Source organism: Phocoena phocoena, chromosome 9 (genome assembly GCF_963924675.1).
Source record: "Phocoena phocoena chromosome 9, mPhoPho1.1, whole genome shotgun sequence".
Taxonomy (NCBI): Eukaryota; Metazoa; Chordata; class Mammalia; order Artiodactyla; family Phocoenidae; genus Phocoena; species Phocoena phocoena.
Genome location: NC_089227.1, coordinates 1,531,623 through 1,547,552, shown reverse-complemented (window position 1 = coordinate 1,547,552; position 15,930 = coordinate 1,531,623). Strand labels below are relative to the sequence as shown.

The 15,930-nt window shown below is 37.8% G+C and overlaps 1 pseudogene; it reads left to right on the top strand.

Moving 5' to 3' along the window:
- The first annotated feature begins 14,715 nt into the window (after positions 1–14,715).
- Positions 14,716–14,834, top strand: LOC136128616 (5S ribosomal RNA; annotated as a pseudogene).
- The last annotated feature ends 1,096 nt before the right edge of the window (positions 14,835–15,930 follow it).

The window sequence follows — 15,930 nt, the reverse complement described above, 5'->3', positions numbered from 1 at the left end:
ACATCAGCCATGAAGCTGGCAAACTTTAATAAATGCCATTTGGATGCCGTGCTGATAACGTCTGGACACGGAGGGACTGAACTCCTAGTCAGGTCAACGGCCACTGATGCAGGCATCTTTCCATGTGTTTCCCAGTGATTCTGAGTCAAGAGCAAACATAGTTGGCAGAGTGTGTAAGGATTCTCCTGTATTTTACTCCCCTCTCCAATCAGTCAGTTGGTCAATAAATATGTATGAAGCTACCACACAGTGCATTACCTGATTGAGGTGCTGGGATTTTCAAAGGGTTTCGGAGCACTGTTCTAGTTCTTAAGAATATTAAAATTCAAGAAAAAGAAAAGAGTTATAAATAAACATACTGCATTTTTAGCAATAATCATTTGCAATCTCAAATATGGAAGGAACTTTCATGGTCATATAAGCCAAAGCAATTTTCAAAATGCGTGGCTGGTGAAGCACTCACCCACAGCGTATGCAAGAGGACATTTCTGTTAGAGAAGAAAAGAAGAGACTATCTACTTCTGATGCTTTCTTTTGATGTCGTCCTTTGGGTGCATATTTATGCATTTTGCAATCATTATAATATTTTATTGCAGGGAGACACACACACATGAGATAGATGCTCAAATCTGTGAAAAAGTATGCTTCATTTTTAAAGTTTGAAGGCCACAAATATATTTTTACCTTCATTAGTACTTTCAATATCGTATACTACAGCTTTAAATAATCACCATGCAGACTATGATTTAAAAAATGTTCCAGTGACCGATGTATGATTATTTCTGACCTTTAAGGAGCCTTGTCATGAAGATATCACATTTGAAAACTCTCCATGATGCATACCAGTTTCCAGGCAAATTATGCTTTTCTACAAATTTCCTCTTTCTTCTATGATAGTCTCCTTTCCAAGGGGAGATGAGTTTCATCTGATAGAGATTTAGAGAACCCGAACCACTTCTGGATGATCAATTTGTTCTAACCTAAGTGGCTCACACATTTTATTAATGATCTGTTCTATAGTCTTATTTATGGTGAAGCCATAATTTTATCGCCCTCTCTATTGGCCACAGTCCTCATTGTTATTACTAGTATTATTACACAAGTGGTCAGCATAGCACCTCAGGCATGACCAAGCACTGACTCACTATGGTGACTATTGTTACTAATGTTGAAACACCATTTATAAGCAGTGGACCATTGTTCTGCTTTTGTTAAAACTAACAGATCATTTTGTCATTCCTAGAAATTTTATAATAGTGTTTCTTTATGGCTTTCAAGTATTCATCAAGTCTATTCACAATTCTTTAATTCCACCTGGATTATTCTTTTTAAACAATCCCACTAAGAGAGAAATCTTTTTTTAAAGATTTTTTTGTTTATTGAAAGTTCGTTATGTATACCATCTTGTTTAACTCTCATGACAAGCCAAAAACATAGGGATTATTTTCATTTCCATTTTACAGACAGACATTGAGGCCAAGGATTTCATTTATCTTTCCTGAAGTTATAGAGCTATAAGGCAGTAGAGCCAGGATTTGAATTCATCAAGTCTGAGTGCAGGGCTCCTACTCTTTAAAAATTTTTATTGGAGTATAGTTGATTTACAATGTTATGCTAGTTTCAGGTGCAGAACAAAGTGAATCAGCCGTACACGTACATACATCCACTCTCCTTTACATTCTTCTCATATACAGGTCACCCTGCACCACACAGCAGGTCCGTATTAATCATTATTATATACATAGCAGTGTGTATATGTGTCAATCTTTAAAAAAATTATTCCTAATGTGAGCGAGTCTAGCATCTCGACGTTTCATTTTTGAGGGGCCTCCGACTTCTCTCTACATTTCATCTTTTGCGCCATCATAATGACACTTTTGGGTGCTTCCTACCTCTGAAAATTGTTTTCTTTCACAGTTTTCTTTTCTATAGTAAAGCTTATCTTCAGTAACAGGGTTTTCTTCTTTTGGCACTCACTTTCCCTAAAATTTAAGGTGTGTGTTGGATCATACTTGGTCTGAACCAACTTGAGTACTAAGGTAATTTGATCTCTCTTTCCCAATGATTTTTCCCTCATTTTTTAAAGCCACTAATTGCTTTTTTAAAATACGCTATAGACATGCTCAGGTCTTTTTTCCAGCTGTCTATTAACTTTGCTGTTTCTGCTCCTGCTTTCAGCTGAATTTCTGTAACTTCTCTTGTCTAGGAATGATCTTCTTGTGGTAATCTTAGCCCAAATTTATAATTTTAATGTTCTTCATTGTTTTAGAAACACTTTTTTGACAAAATGATAAATTTTCAAATATTATACTGCAAATAGAATACTCTCTCTTTAGCACAAATGTGCTAATATTCTGTCTCTGCATCATAAAATTTACTGGCTCCTCAAGCCCCTGAAGACCCCTCAACACAGCCATATTTTTCTACTTCTAGCCTCATCCTTATCATGCATTTCTCTTTATATGCACATCAGACCCACTGAATTTCTATGCCGAACACTTTATCTGCAGAGAATTATTTAATCTTCACAAAAATATTTTCAATTAGCCATCCTTTCCCTATGTTATACATGAAGATATTAAAAATCAGCATTTTATATTCTTTTCCAAACATCAAAAAATGCTGAGATTTCTTCTGCATCTGCTGGGTCTTCTCAAGTTTAATTATTTTCACATTAAATTACATAGGCAAGAAAAGCCAGAACTGGGCAAGCCTTCCAGAATGGTGGTGTAAGGACTTACAAAAATCTGTTCTTCCTATAAAAGCAATGAAACTTGTCAGAAAGCATAAAAATTAACTTTATTCAGAACTCTCAGAATTAGCCACTGGCCTGAAACAATCTGAAGGGCCTTTACCTCGGGAAAACTGCATCACTTGGGTAAGAACAGCAGGTGCGCAGCTCTGCAGCTTCACCTCCTTCCACCCCCTCATGACAAACAGCAGCCTTGCAATCTCTCCAGGGTAAGACTTAGGGCTCCTCATAAAACCCATCAGCAGAGCACTGTCAATATCAAAACTCTGGGGAAAAGCCTTATTTACAGGGGATTTAACCTTACTTTTAACCTTGTATCCTTGTTTGCAGCTGGTATCTCAGGTTAAAAAAGGACAAACTGTTGTTAACGGTTTAAACAATGATTTAACCTTATTTAACCTGTGATACCAGTTGCAAACAAAGGCCTAGCCACAATTTAAAAAAAAAAAGTCTGGCAAGTGATATATCCACAGAGGGCTGTAGACAGTTCTGACATATTGTAGGGGATTTAGAAGGCCCAGAGCAGGACAATGAACACACGTAAGACTGACCAAGTGGGCCCTGGTCTCTCACCTGTCTGATGTATGGTCTTTTGCAAGCAAAGGAGAATGAGGTGAAGTTGTAAGGTGAATGTCTAAGCTACATCCTGATACATTCTTAGATCCTCATGGCTATGGGTGGAAAACATATTGGTTTAAGACATTTAAGGAAATCTCTGCCCATTTATTAGCTGACCACCAAGCTAACTGACTCTGTGACCACACACAACAGGGAAATAGACTGTAGAATTAGTCCACGAAGAAATTAAGGCATTCTCAGAAAAACAAATAAAAAAATAAACCCAAGAGAGTTTTCTCCAATAAACCTGCCCTACAAGAAATATTCATCAACTGATGAATGGATAAACAAAAGTGGCATATCCACACAGTGGAACATTACTTGTTCATAAAAAGGAATTCAACACTGATACATGCTACAAATTGAACTTGGAAAACATTGCTATGTGAAGAAGCTAGATACAAAAGTACATACATTGTATGATTCCATTTTAATGAAGTATCCAGAATAGGTACATCTATAGAGACAGAAAAGTCAGTACTTCCCAAGGGGTGAAGTTGGCAGGGAAAGAGAGTGACTGCAAAATGGCTCTGCTTTGCTTATTTGGTTGATGAACATGTCCTAAAAATAGGTCGCAGTGATGGTTGGATAACTCTGTGAATATACTAAAGCCAAGAAATTGCATACTTTCAGTGGGTGAACTTTTTTTTAATGTATATAACAAAATATATATTTTTTAACATTTTCATTGGAGTATAAGTGCTTTACAATGGTGTGTTAGTTTCTGCTTTATAACAAAGTGAATCAGTTATACGTATACATATATACACATATCTCTTCACTCTTGCATCTCCCTCCCTCCCACCCTCCCTATCCCACCCTTCTAGGTGGTCACAAAGCACCGAGCTGATCTCCCTGTGCTATACGACTGCTTCCCACTAGCTATCTATTTTACGTTTGTTAGTGTATATATGTCCATGCCACTCTCTCACTTTGTCCCAGCTTACCCTTCCCCCTCCCCATGTCCTCAAGTCCATTCTCTAGTAGGTCTGTGTCTTTATCCCCATCTTGCCCCTAGATTCTTCATGACCACTTTTTTTTCTTAGATTCCATATATGTGTGTTAGCATATGGTATTTGTTTTTCTCTTTCTGACTTACTTCACTCTGTATGACAGTCTCTAGGTCTATCCACCTCACTACAAAATAACTCAGTTTCGTTTCTTTTTATGGCTGAGTAATACTCCATTGTATATATGTGCCACATCTTCTTTATCCATTCATCTGTCAAAGGACACTTAGGTTGCTTCAATGTCTTGGCTATTGTAAATAGAGCTGCAATGAACATTGTGGTACATGACTCTTTTTGAATTATGGTTTTCTCAGGGTATATGCCCAATAGTGGGATTGCTGGGTGCTATGGTAATTCTATTTTTAGTTTTTTAAGGAACATCCATACTGTTCTCCATAGTGGCTGTCTCAATTTACATGCCCACCAACAGTGTATGAGGGTTCCCTTTTCTCCTCAGTGGGTGAATTTTATATGTGAATTAAATGTCAATAAATTAATAATAATAATATAATAATAATAATTAAATGTCAATAAAACTTTTTTCACATACGCACACACACACAAATCAACACCATTTGGAGATGTGCAGGTTTTGAAAGGAAGCAGTTTTCAGTCACTTATGTTAAATTCCTGAATTTGAAGACTTCAGTCACCAAGACCCTCTCAGATACTCTCTGCTCTTATCAGAAGAGAGTTGTAAGTCTTATGAGCCAGCAAGAGCAGGGGTGAGAGTTTCCTGTTAGTCTGGTAAAGTTACCATCCAGGCTCCTAATTGCTCTCTTCCCTTATGTGTTAAAGCTATCCCTGGAAACATTGCTTTTGGAAACATCTTGAACAGATGTTTTGTGCAGCTTTGATGAAGTAATGGCTGCTTCTGTGTGATCCAAGCTATCTAGTGATTCTACATTTGTACAGTGTGAGCTAAACCTGGGGACATGGGGTCATAAATTCCCTCCATCCCTTTGTTGCCTTCAGACTTAGAAGGTCCAACATCTGAAAGGTCCAGTGGAGAAATATATATCTTCTTACATCTTTCTTTTTTTCAAAGAGAAAACTGATATCTAAAGAGATCATTTTCTAACCTGTTCCCTGAGATTTTATTATTATTGGAGTACAGAGTACATTGGATAGTTGAAAGGACCAGAAGAACAATTTTTGAGCGTCCTTTATTTAACCTCAGTGTGGTCAATTCTGCCTTCCTTTCACCTCTATTTTTAATTCTTGCTGTTGCCACAAAGGGACCTTTCGATGGCTGATTAGCTCTGGAGAATAAGGAGCAGAGGCAGCATAAACGCTGATGTCATAGAGAGAGCCTGGTGACTGCACCCCTACCCCAACATTGGCATCATGTGCTTTCCCTGGACCCTGTGCTACACAATCTCACCAAGTGCTGGATGTAAGAATCTAAAAAGTTTTTCCTCAGGAGCCAAGAAAAAATAAATGAAAACACAGAACTTAAATATTAATCCAAACTGGGTTTCCAGTAGCTGAGGTCTGAGCAGCACTAGGTGGAGATGACAAAGGAAATGGATCCTGGTGGACCTTGTTTAGATCTTCCAGAACCAGAGATTTTTGCCCCTGTCATGAGATAAGTGAGTTCCCCAAGGGCTGTAAGTGCTGTGTCAGCCTCTGATGTAAGGTCGAGGGCTGATCAGAAGGACCTTCTGCTTGTGGGTTATAGATGGTGGGTGTGACGGGAAGTCCTTCCCTTGGGGTTTAGATTTCAACCTAAGAACAAGACCAACCATTGTCAATTAAGATTAATGTTGGGGCTTCCCTGGTGGCACAGTGGTTGAGAGTCCGCCTGCCAATGCAGGGGACATGGGTTCGTGCCCCGGTCTGGGAAGATCCCGCATGCCCATGGAGCGGTTGGGCCTGTGAGCCATGGCCGCTGAGCCTGCGCATCCGGAGCCTGTGCAAAAAAAAAAAAAAAAAAAGATTAATGTTGGAAAAATTGACCAGGGTTAATATCTTAGAAATCTATTTTTTGTCCTTTATATATTATCTGTTCTTTCTTTATATCTATCTATTCTTTCTATTTCACTCTCTAGTTCCTTGGGAAAAATGGGCAAAGTACCTTTATTTTCAATGGTCCTAGGTGGGCAAATGTGGGTGCCATCTCCAATGGTGGAGAGTAGAGGATGTGTTACATTCTGTCACCAGCCTTGGTGGATAAATATTCCAAAGGATGGAGTGAACAGTGGTGCTTGTGCACAGGAGAGAGATCAGGAATATTCTGAGGTCTGACCCAACAAAGCCCTTCACCTGGTCATCCCCAAAGAGAAATAAGTGTTGTGCATAGGGTAGGAAATTGTTAACTCCAAACTCCTCAAATGAGGGAACAGAGGGAAATGAGGACTGAAGTTTCAGGATGTTACGAGATTTACTGCTATTTGCAATACTATTTATACTACTTTTTAAATTACATGATGCCTAATTTGAGAGCAGGCCAGGTGGGTTATGGCTTTCAAGTATCCCTGTCTTTAGCATGTTCACAGCTGTGTTTGGAGGATGGGAGAGGACCTCATCTCAGGGAATGTGCCAACAGCTCTGTGCTTGTCCTTCCTTACTGTCCACTTGGATAGAACCCCACCCTCCGCCCCCACTTTCTCTACAAAGTCAGAGGTTATGCTCTGGGACCTCCATCCTTCTGAATCACTGTCCCAAGGCAGAGTGAGAACTATCATTTCCCCTTTCCACAATCACACACCAAGACGTGTGTGAGCACACATCCAGACACACGTGTCTGGAGAGCTGAAGGAAGGGAAGGAGACTGTTACAGACACCTCAAAAAAAATTTACAGCCTTGCAACAGAGGGAGATCTTGCATTTCGGAACCACATAAAGACACTAATAAAAGATAAAAGAGGGACAGATTGACTTGCTTTTTCCCAGGACATGGCATGAGAAGTCCACTGATTATGCTTCTCAGGTCAAATCTTTTGACCTTGCAGTTAATAAAAATTCTTCACAGTGACATTGAATGTTAAGCTCTGATTTTCAATATTGCTGGGATACTTTCATCTCTTTCTATTCCCACAACCTGGGAAAGTCTGTGCCAGAAGTGCAAGTCAGATGCCACATAAGACAGAGAATTAAGCTGTGTTGTTCTAAAGAAATAGTTTCATACATGTTCTGATTTTCAATGAGCTATGCTTTGACTTCTATGGGGACCTTAGTTAATTTCTAGCAGCAGATAATGATCTTGTTCAGGAAAAAATAGAATCTGATTCTTCAAAATCACTAGTGAGGGAAAATCACGTTAAACGACAAGACATCACCTTTGCTAGTGTTGTATTTTTTCTATGGTGTCATTAGAAAGAGCAAATGCTTTTAGTGAGTTTCAGTGGATAAGGTGGATAAGGATAATATCATCTTTTTCAACTGTATTCTTTGATTCAAATCTGTAGCAAGCAGATAATGGAACTCTACTGATTAATATTTTAAATATTATTTGCATGATAACTGTTTTTCCCTAATGAATCATCATCATTTTGGATGTTCTCTTTCCATCCATGCAGGAACAATAATTACATGGCCACATGGGGAAAGAGAAGAAATCATGACTAAGTGGCAGTCTAACCAGGCCAATGTCCAAAGAGCATGTAATACAAACGTCGAATAACTAAAGTTTATGGCAACTCAAATATGCTACAAAGTATATGGTGACCATAAAGGAAGTGGGAGAAGAGATAAGACAGAGGAAAGCATGATGTCAGGCAGGTTGTAGTTATTGGTATCAGTCCAGGCTGGAAAAGTAGAAGATTAAGATCAAAATATTTGATACAACATTGTAAATCAACTATACTTCAAAAAAAAAAAAATCCAAGTACCTGAGTGAGGCGTATTCATGAAGATGAGTTATACAGAATAGTGAGTAGCCACCAAGACATCTATGATGCTGGACAGTGTTCTGCAAAGTGAGGGCTGTGCAGGAAAGTCAATGACATTATATTCACTTCTTTAATTTAACTTCATTCTTTTCGAACCGATTATTTACAAATGTCTTGACTTTCGTAAGCACTTTTATTAAGGTATAATTACATACGATAAACAGAATCTGTTTTAAGTGTGCCTACAGTTCAATGAGTTTTATGTAATGAAGGGTATGAATCACCACCACAGTCAAGATATGGAATATTTCCCTCCATAAATCTTCCCCTGTGCCCCTTCCCAGTCAATACACTCCCCACAAAGCTCTAATTAATCTCTATGCTGTTCTCTGGCTAACAGAATAGATTGCCTTTTCTAAATTTCACACAAGAGGAATTAAACAATGTACATTCCTTTATGTTTGACTTTGTTCTCTGTGTTCCTTTATGTTTGGCTTTGCTTCATACATGCTATGATCGGTAGTTGGTTTATTTTTTATTGCTGAGTAGTATTCAAATGTATATAGAATATACATATAGTATTGAGACTACGTTTGGAAACAGTGTCCAATTCTATTATATGTATCAAAATGTATTTATCCACTCACCTATTAATAGACATTTGGGTGTTTCCAGTTTTTGACTATCATAACTCAAGTATAGTGTTACGTATGTTTTTATTTCTCTTTTTTATGTTGTTGGCACATTAGTATTTATTATTCTTAAAAGTATATATACACACTACATACTATGTTTTGTATAACATATTTAAAGATTAAATAGATTTTAAAATATAAGGTAAGGATGACAGCTTCTTACAAAAATTAAGTAGTCTAAACAAGATGTGTCTGAAGATATATTTGGGCATGAATATGTGAGTTTGAACTGCTTATAATAAATTAAGTATAAAAGAGTCATATTACCTGCAAAAGATATACAAATTATAAACAGAAGATGAACTATTTCTCTTGAGTATATACCTAGGAGTGGAATGGCTGCCACATATTAAGCACTTAATTACATTTTTAAAATTAGCAAACAGTTTTCCAAAGTGGCCAGACTGTTACACCTGCTCACTAGCAATGAATGAGAGTTCTGGGTGGTCCACCTCCTCACCAACACATATTCTAGTGTTTTACAATACAGTCGTACTAGTAGTGTGCAGAGGAATCTCACTGTGGTTTCATTCGAATTCTTGATGACTCACAAGGTTGAGATGCTTTTCATGTCCTTACTGGGCAATCAAATATATATATATATATATATAGTGATGTGTTTGTTCAAATTTTTGCTTATATTTTTATTGGAATTATTATGAAGTTATAGGAGTTAATTTTTATTAGTTTTATACTTTGTAAATATATTCTCCTTGCCTGTGCTTATCTTTTTCTTTAACAGTAGCTTTAAGAGTGAAGTTGTTGGTTTTTTTTTTTTCTAACATATTTGTTAGAGCATAATTGCTTTACAATGGTGTGGAGAGTGAAAATGTTTTAATTTTGATAAAATTCATCTCATTTTTTAAATTATATGCTATGCTTTTTGTGACATGTGTTAGACATATTTGTCTAACCCAAAGTCACAAAAATGTTCTAACTGGTTAATAGCTACTTATAGTGCTTACTCTTGGAGAAACTCAGGAGGTATGGTAATTTGGAGGTGCTTGGTTATAATTATTACAAATAACTTCTCACTCTTAGTGGCTCAAATTTTCAACCACTTAGTGATACATTTTGATGAGAATTATTTTTATTAATGGAGTATAATTTATAAATATTTTCTTTTACTACTAATGCTGTGTTTTTTGTTTGTGAAATCTACTCAAGGTCTTGCATATATTCATTTATGCTATCTTTTCTAAGCTTAAGTATATTACATTTTTATGTGGTTTTCAAAGCACCTGAAATTCATTTTTTGTATGATATGCCCTAAAGTCAAGTTCTCCGTTCTCCTTTCTACCTCATTGATATCCAATAGATATCAATTTATTGGAAAAACCATCCTTTACCCCTGCTCTGAAGTGTCATCTTCATCAGGGACAGGTGTCCAGACTTATGTAGATCTGTTTCTGGGCTTTCCATTCTGTTCCACTGAAGAATTTGTCAGCTGATATCACAGTGTCTTTATTGTACCTTTATAAAAGACTTGATATTTGATAAAGTAAGTTCCCCTATATTTTTCTTCTTTTTTATCAAGATGGTCTAGGCTTTTCTTGATCTTTTGCATTTCCATATAAACCCTAGAATCAGCTTGTCTATTTTCACAAATAAACATATACTCATATTTTGTTTTGGATTGCCTTTAAGGTTATAAATTAGTTTGGTAAAAATTGAATAGAGAACATATAAATTTTGTTTACATGCATTATTAGATATTTAATATTTTTGTGTTTTTATAAAAGACACATTTTAATTTTTGTTCAGAAATACACAGTTGAATTTGTATATTGAACTTATATCCTGCAACCTTGCTCACCTCACATATTAATTCCAAAATCATTATCATGTCATCTATGACATGATACTTCCAGTTCTCATAAACATTGCATGATTACCTTTCTTGCTGCCATGGCTAGTACTTGAAATATAATATCAAATAGAAGTGTGATGGTTAGCATCTATGTTTCACTTCTAATCTCAAAGGGAAAATTTTCAATATCCTATCAGTATAAATACTATAATGTTTTTGGTCCATATTCTCTATGAAATTAAAGAAGTTTGTTCCTACTATTAATTCACCAACTTAGTTTTTAGCCTTAATGGATGTTATGGTGGTGTGGTGTGGTGTGGTACACTACAGTGAGGTGCAGGATGGGGGGGTACAGTGCAGTGTTGCATTGTATGATGGGACATGTTGTGGTATATTAACAGATGGCTACCTTGGTGGCCTGTATCAAACCCTTAAGTTAGAAATGAACAAGTTACTACAAACCCTTCTAAGAATAGAAAACCAGAAACTGGAAACCCTTCTCAACAGATTTTATGAGGTCAGCACATCCTCTGTACCAAAACCCAACCAAGAAAGGAAAACTTCAGACCAAGCTCATTCATGAAGATGGATGCAGCATTCATAAACAAAATACCACAAACCAAACTGAGCAATCAACAGTGAGTTGTTACTTACAGTAATGGTGTTATTACATGTTAAGTAGTACACTTTGCCCTCCTGGTAGCTTAAAACTTTCCCTTCTATTCTGTACCCTGTGGTGACGTCCGCCATGAACACTTCTGCTGTCTTCAGACCTGCCTGGAGCTTTCCTGACGTGGACATGGAGCCCTGCCATGTTGGTGGTCCGTGGTCCGTGGTCCTTCATCGTATGCCTTGGTTAATTGCCAGTCCTGCCACCAGAATGTAAACTCCACAAAAGAAGGAATCCTTTTCACTAAGTACCCAACAGTGGTTGGAACTTGATGAAATCAAGAAAACAAAACAAAACAAAAAAATATAAACAGCAACCTTAGTATAGAGATGAAGGTACCTCAATAATTGTTTCAGTGTTTCCTGACGAGTCACTTCCGGCTAGTTATTCCCAGAAGGTTAGAGCTGGTTTCCCTCTGGCACTGCTGCCTGAGATGTTACACAGACACTGAGCTTTCCCAAGGCACAAAGGGTGCTTTCTGGAAACCTTCAGGGGGAAGAAACTATGCCATGTTCTGCAATTATGGAGACAGAACATCCTTCTCACCTCATTCCCTGTGATATTAGATCTTTCCTCCTTGGCCCCAGTGTCTTCTGGGGGATCTTAGGGAAAGGTCTCTTCGGGAAAGTCTTCCTCTCAGGCAGCACATGCGTGCTATTGACTTACTGGAGAGAAATATAAATGACAAACACCAAGTTGTGTGCCTAGTGTTTCCTCTGTTATTTATCCAATTTTGCCTCCCTAAGTATTTTAAAAATCCAAACTGAGTCACTGTACCTTGTAAATTTTTAAATTATTATTATTATTTAACATCTTTATTGGAGTATAATTGATTTACAATAGTGTGTTAATTTCTGCTTCTTAACAAAGTGAATCAGCTCTATGTATACATATATCCCCATATCTCCTCCCTCTTGCATCTCCCTCCCATCCTCCCTATCCCACCCCTCTAGGTGCTTGTAAAATTGAATTTTGATACTTTACATAATCTTTCAGTAACTCTGGTTCTGTCTCCTTTTCTCCTACCTTGCCCTCTTATGTTCTAAAGTATTAGAAATCTGATTCTGGAATGTTATATTTTCCTCTTTGCTCACACAGACAGACACAAATAAACTTATTTTAGTGTTATCTATAAATGTGATCAGCCCTCCTCCAAAGGATACTTCCAAGTTCCAAGTTTTCTCTTTCATTCTGGACATTACACTAAGCCAAAGTATAGTATTACCTGTTTTGACAGTCATACGAAAGTCTTAACAAAATAATTCTTATCTTCTGTGTCTGAGAAACATTTTTCAGCAAAGCATTTTGAGCATGATGACAAGAACAAAAATAAAATGGCAGTTAGAAAACATATATATGTAAGGTCAGGACTCTTATGTTTATATCTACTTCTTTACCTTGTTTGTGATTGGATCATATTTCCTGTGTTTGGAAGAATATGTTTTTATAAAAACCTTTTATCATGAATTTGAATAGTGAACTTTCAAAAGCTCCGTTCCCATCAGAATGTCACGTAGGACATGGCAAAGCCCATACATGTCCTGAAGGGCAGTGATTCTCAAGGTGTGGTTGGACCAACAGCATTGGCATGTGCTTGTGAGAAATGCAGACTCTCAGGATCCACACCAGACCTAGCCAGCAAGGGTCTCTGGGGTTAATGCCCATGACTCTGTGTGCTAAAAAGCCTTCCAGGTGAGTTTGAGAACCACTTCTGTGGAGAAGTGAACAGTGGTTGACACTGGCTTTCAGGTTAGAGTATCCAACTCTTATAAACCCTCCTTTCTGTGCTCTCACCCAGCTCACATTTCTCCTTGCCCTTAAAAAAGAAAAAAATTACAAAATAAAGTAAACTACACTGCCAACCTCTTGCTTAAATGCAGTGACACAAGCTCTAGCACTTTCCTCCAATCTACCTGGAACTTCCACCACACACCTTGCTTACAGGCCCTGTACTCAGAGAAAGACACCCACCCTGACCCCCACTCCTACTCTAGCAGAGGGAGGTGTTTTCTGAGCCTCATTTTCTCATCTATAAAATGCTGATAGGAAGTGATGATACTGTGCTGCATTCATAAAGTTAACACCAGCATTCCAATAGAAATGTGGGCCCGTTCTGACTCCCTGACTGGGGTCCAGAAGAGGCACAAAGAAAGGGGTGAGATCAAGCTTTGAAGTCTGTGTAGTTAGTGACCTTAGCACACAGCATTCAGCACAGTGTCTGGGCCAGGGTGCGCAGGTGATGAAGGGCACCCGCACCACTTAGCTGCCCAGGGGAAATCCCAGGCAAAGGAGTGTTGAGTCGCTCTATTTGCTTGATTTCGATGCAGGTTGGTTGTCACCACTGCCTTTTCCAGAGTCAAACAAGCCATGCTTCCCGTGATCTGTTTAATCGATGTGCCTGTTCCTTTCATTTCTCCTGTTTTCCAGCTCTTTACTCTTCCTGAAACATTGCCAGCCCCACCCTGACCATCTGGGTCACATGTTTTCTCCTTGTCTGGAGAGGTGAGGTCATCTCCAGGGTCTTGGGGCAGAAATGCATCTCAAGAAAGATGTTTCCTTAAACTTCTCCCCTATCTCAACTGAGAATTCCTTTTTCCTATAACTGTCTTTCATTTCTAGTGTGAAAATCAATCTCCTGGCAGAAAAGACATAAACCAAACAAGATTTGGAGCAGTTTCAATTTCCCCCAGTTTCTGTGAAAGCTGCACTTGTGGTCACATGCTCTGCTGCTGAGAAGCTGGGCACCCTTGGGCAGATAACACACATCCTCTGTGCCTTAGTGTGTTTGCTATACAGGGATGCCAGGTACAGTTTAAAAGCAAAAACATCCAGAGAGAAGACCATTTACATGTAATTTCATTATTACATTCTGAGGTTCCTCAATATTTTCCACTTGGTTTCCCATGAATTTTGGAAATGTGTTAGTTGATATACTACATGTTAACAAGATATTACATTGCAAAGGCAATGAAGCCATATTCTATACGTTGAGTTACCTTAATACCAACTGAATGATTAGGCAAATTATTTTATTTGCAGTGCTCTGTTTCCTTACCTCATAAATGACATTGAGAATACAAGAATGCTGCTACTCATCCCACAGACTTAATGAAATGAGTACACAGACTTAATGAAATAGTATAAATAAGTGATTGTCACACTGTCTGCCATATCCAAAGCACACAGATGTTAACAAGTACTGCCTACTAGAAAAATTTATTTGAGTAACCTAACTTTAAAATTTTTGTCATCTTCTGATTCTTGAAGATTTTAAAGTCTTTTATTTTCCCAGAAAGCAAGGGAATGTTTGAATTAAAATGCTAATTAGTCTATGGCCATACCACACTGAATGAGCCCAATCTCATCTGATCTCAGAAGCTAAGCAGGGTCGAGCCTGGTTAGTACTTGGATGGGAGACCACCTGGGAATACTGGGTGCTATAGGCTTGGGCTTCCCTGTTGGCACAGTAGTTAAGAATCCACCTGCCAATGCAGGAACACGGGTTCAAGACCTGGTCCGGGAAGATCCCACATGCCACAGAGCAGCTAACCCTGTGAGCCACAACTACTGAGCCCGTGTGCCACAACTACTGAAGCCCGTGTGCCTAGAACCCATGCTCCACATTAAGAGAAGCCACTGCAATGAGTAGTCTGCACATTGCAGTGAGGAGTAGCCCCCATTCACTGCAACCAGAGAAAAGCCCACATGCAGCAGCAAAGACCCAATGCAGCCAAAACTAAAATAAATAAAATTTTTTAAAATGCCAATTAGCACAAATAAACACATTAAACTCATAATTTTTCCAAATTTAACGGGAGTGAAAAATGGATTTCCATAGACGTTTATAGGCTGATTTTTTTTTCAATTAAAGGAGTTTGAAAAAGTACAAACCTCTTAAATATTTATGAAAAGCCAGCTTAACTTTTTCATCTCCTATTATTAAACTATCCATTAAATATTATCATAAAAAACTAAATAGTAACATATAAATGGATACTTCACAGTTCAGAAATGTATTTAAGTAACATGATACAATATTAGAAGCAAGACATTCAAAATTAACTTCATAAAATAAAAGATAGACAAAATATTAATAAAACATAATTTTATGTCCCACAATAGTACCTCTGTGAAACAGTTGAAAACAAAGAGTAAACAGACCATTCCTTCATTTTTAATTTCCATTTTCAATTTGATGGAAAGAGAAATGCAGGGACTGTCTCTTAGTTTTATGTGACAGGTGCTCTGAGTGATGAAAAAAGCATTTGAGAGGGATTTTCCTACTGAGGCAAATAGAGAAACATAGGTTCAAATAAGAAGACACAAACCACAAGCCAGAGACATAAGTATCTAGCAGAATGAAAGTGCCTGCACTCTCTGCTTGGGTCTGACAACCCTGTTGATGAACTGCTCTTTGGAGTTTGTGGGCTGCTCCCCAGGTGAGGGCTTAGCACTTGGAAGGTACATCCATCTTTGTTATTTATTGAGGTCACTTATTTCCTTCTCTTAGTGACATCTCCTTCTTGGATATGTTGTACAGAA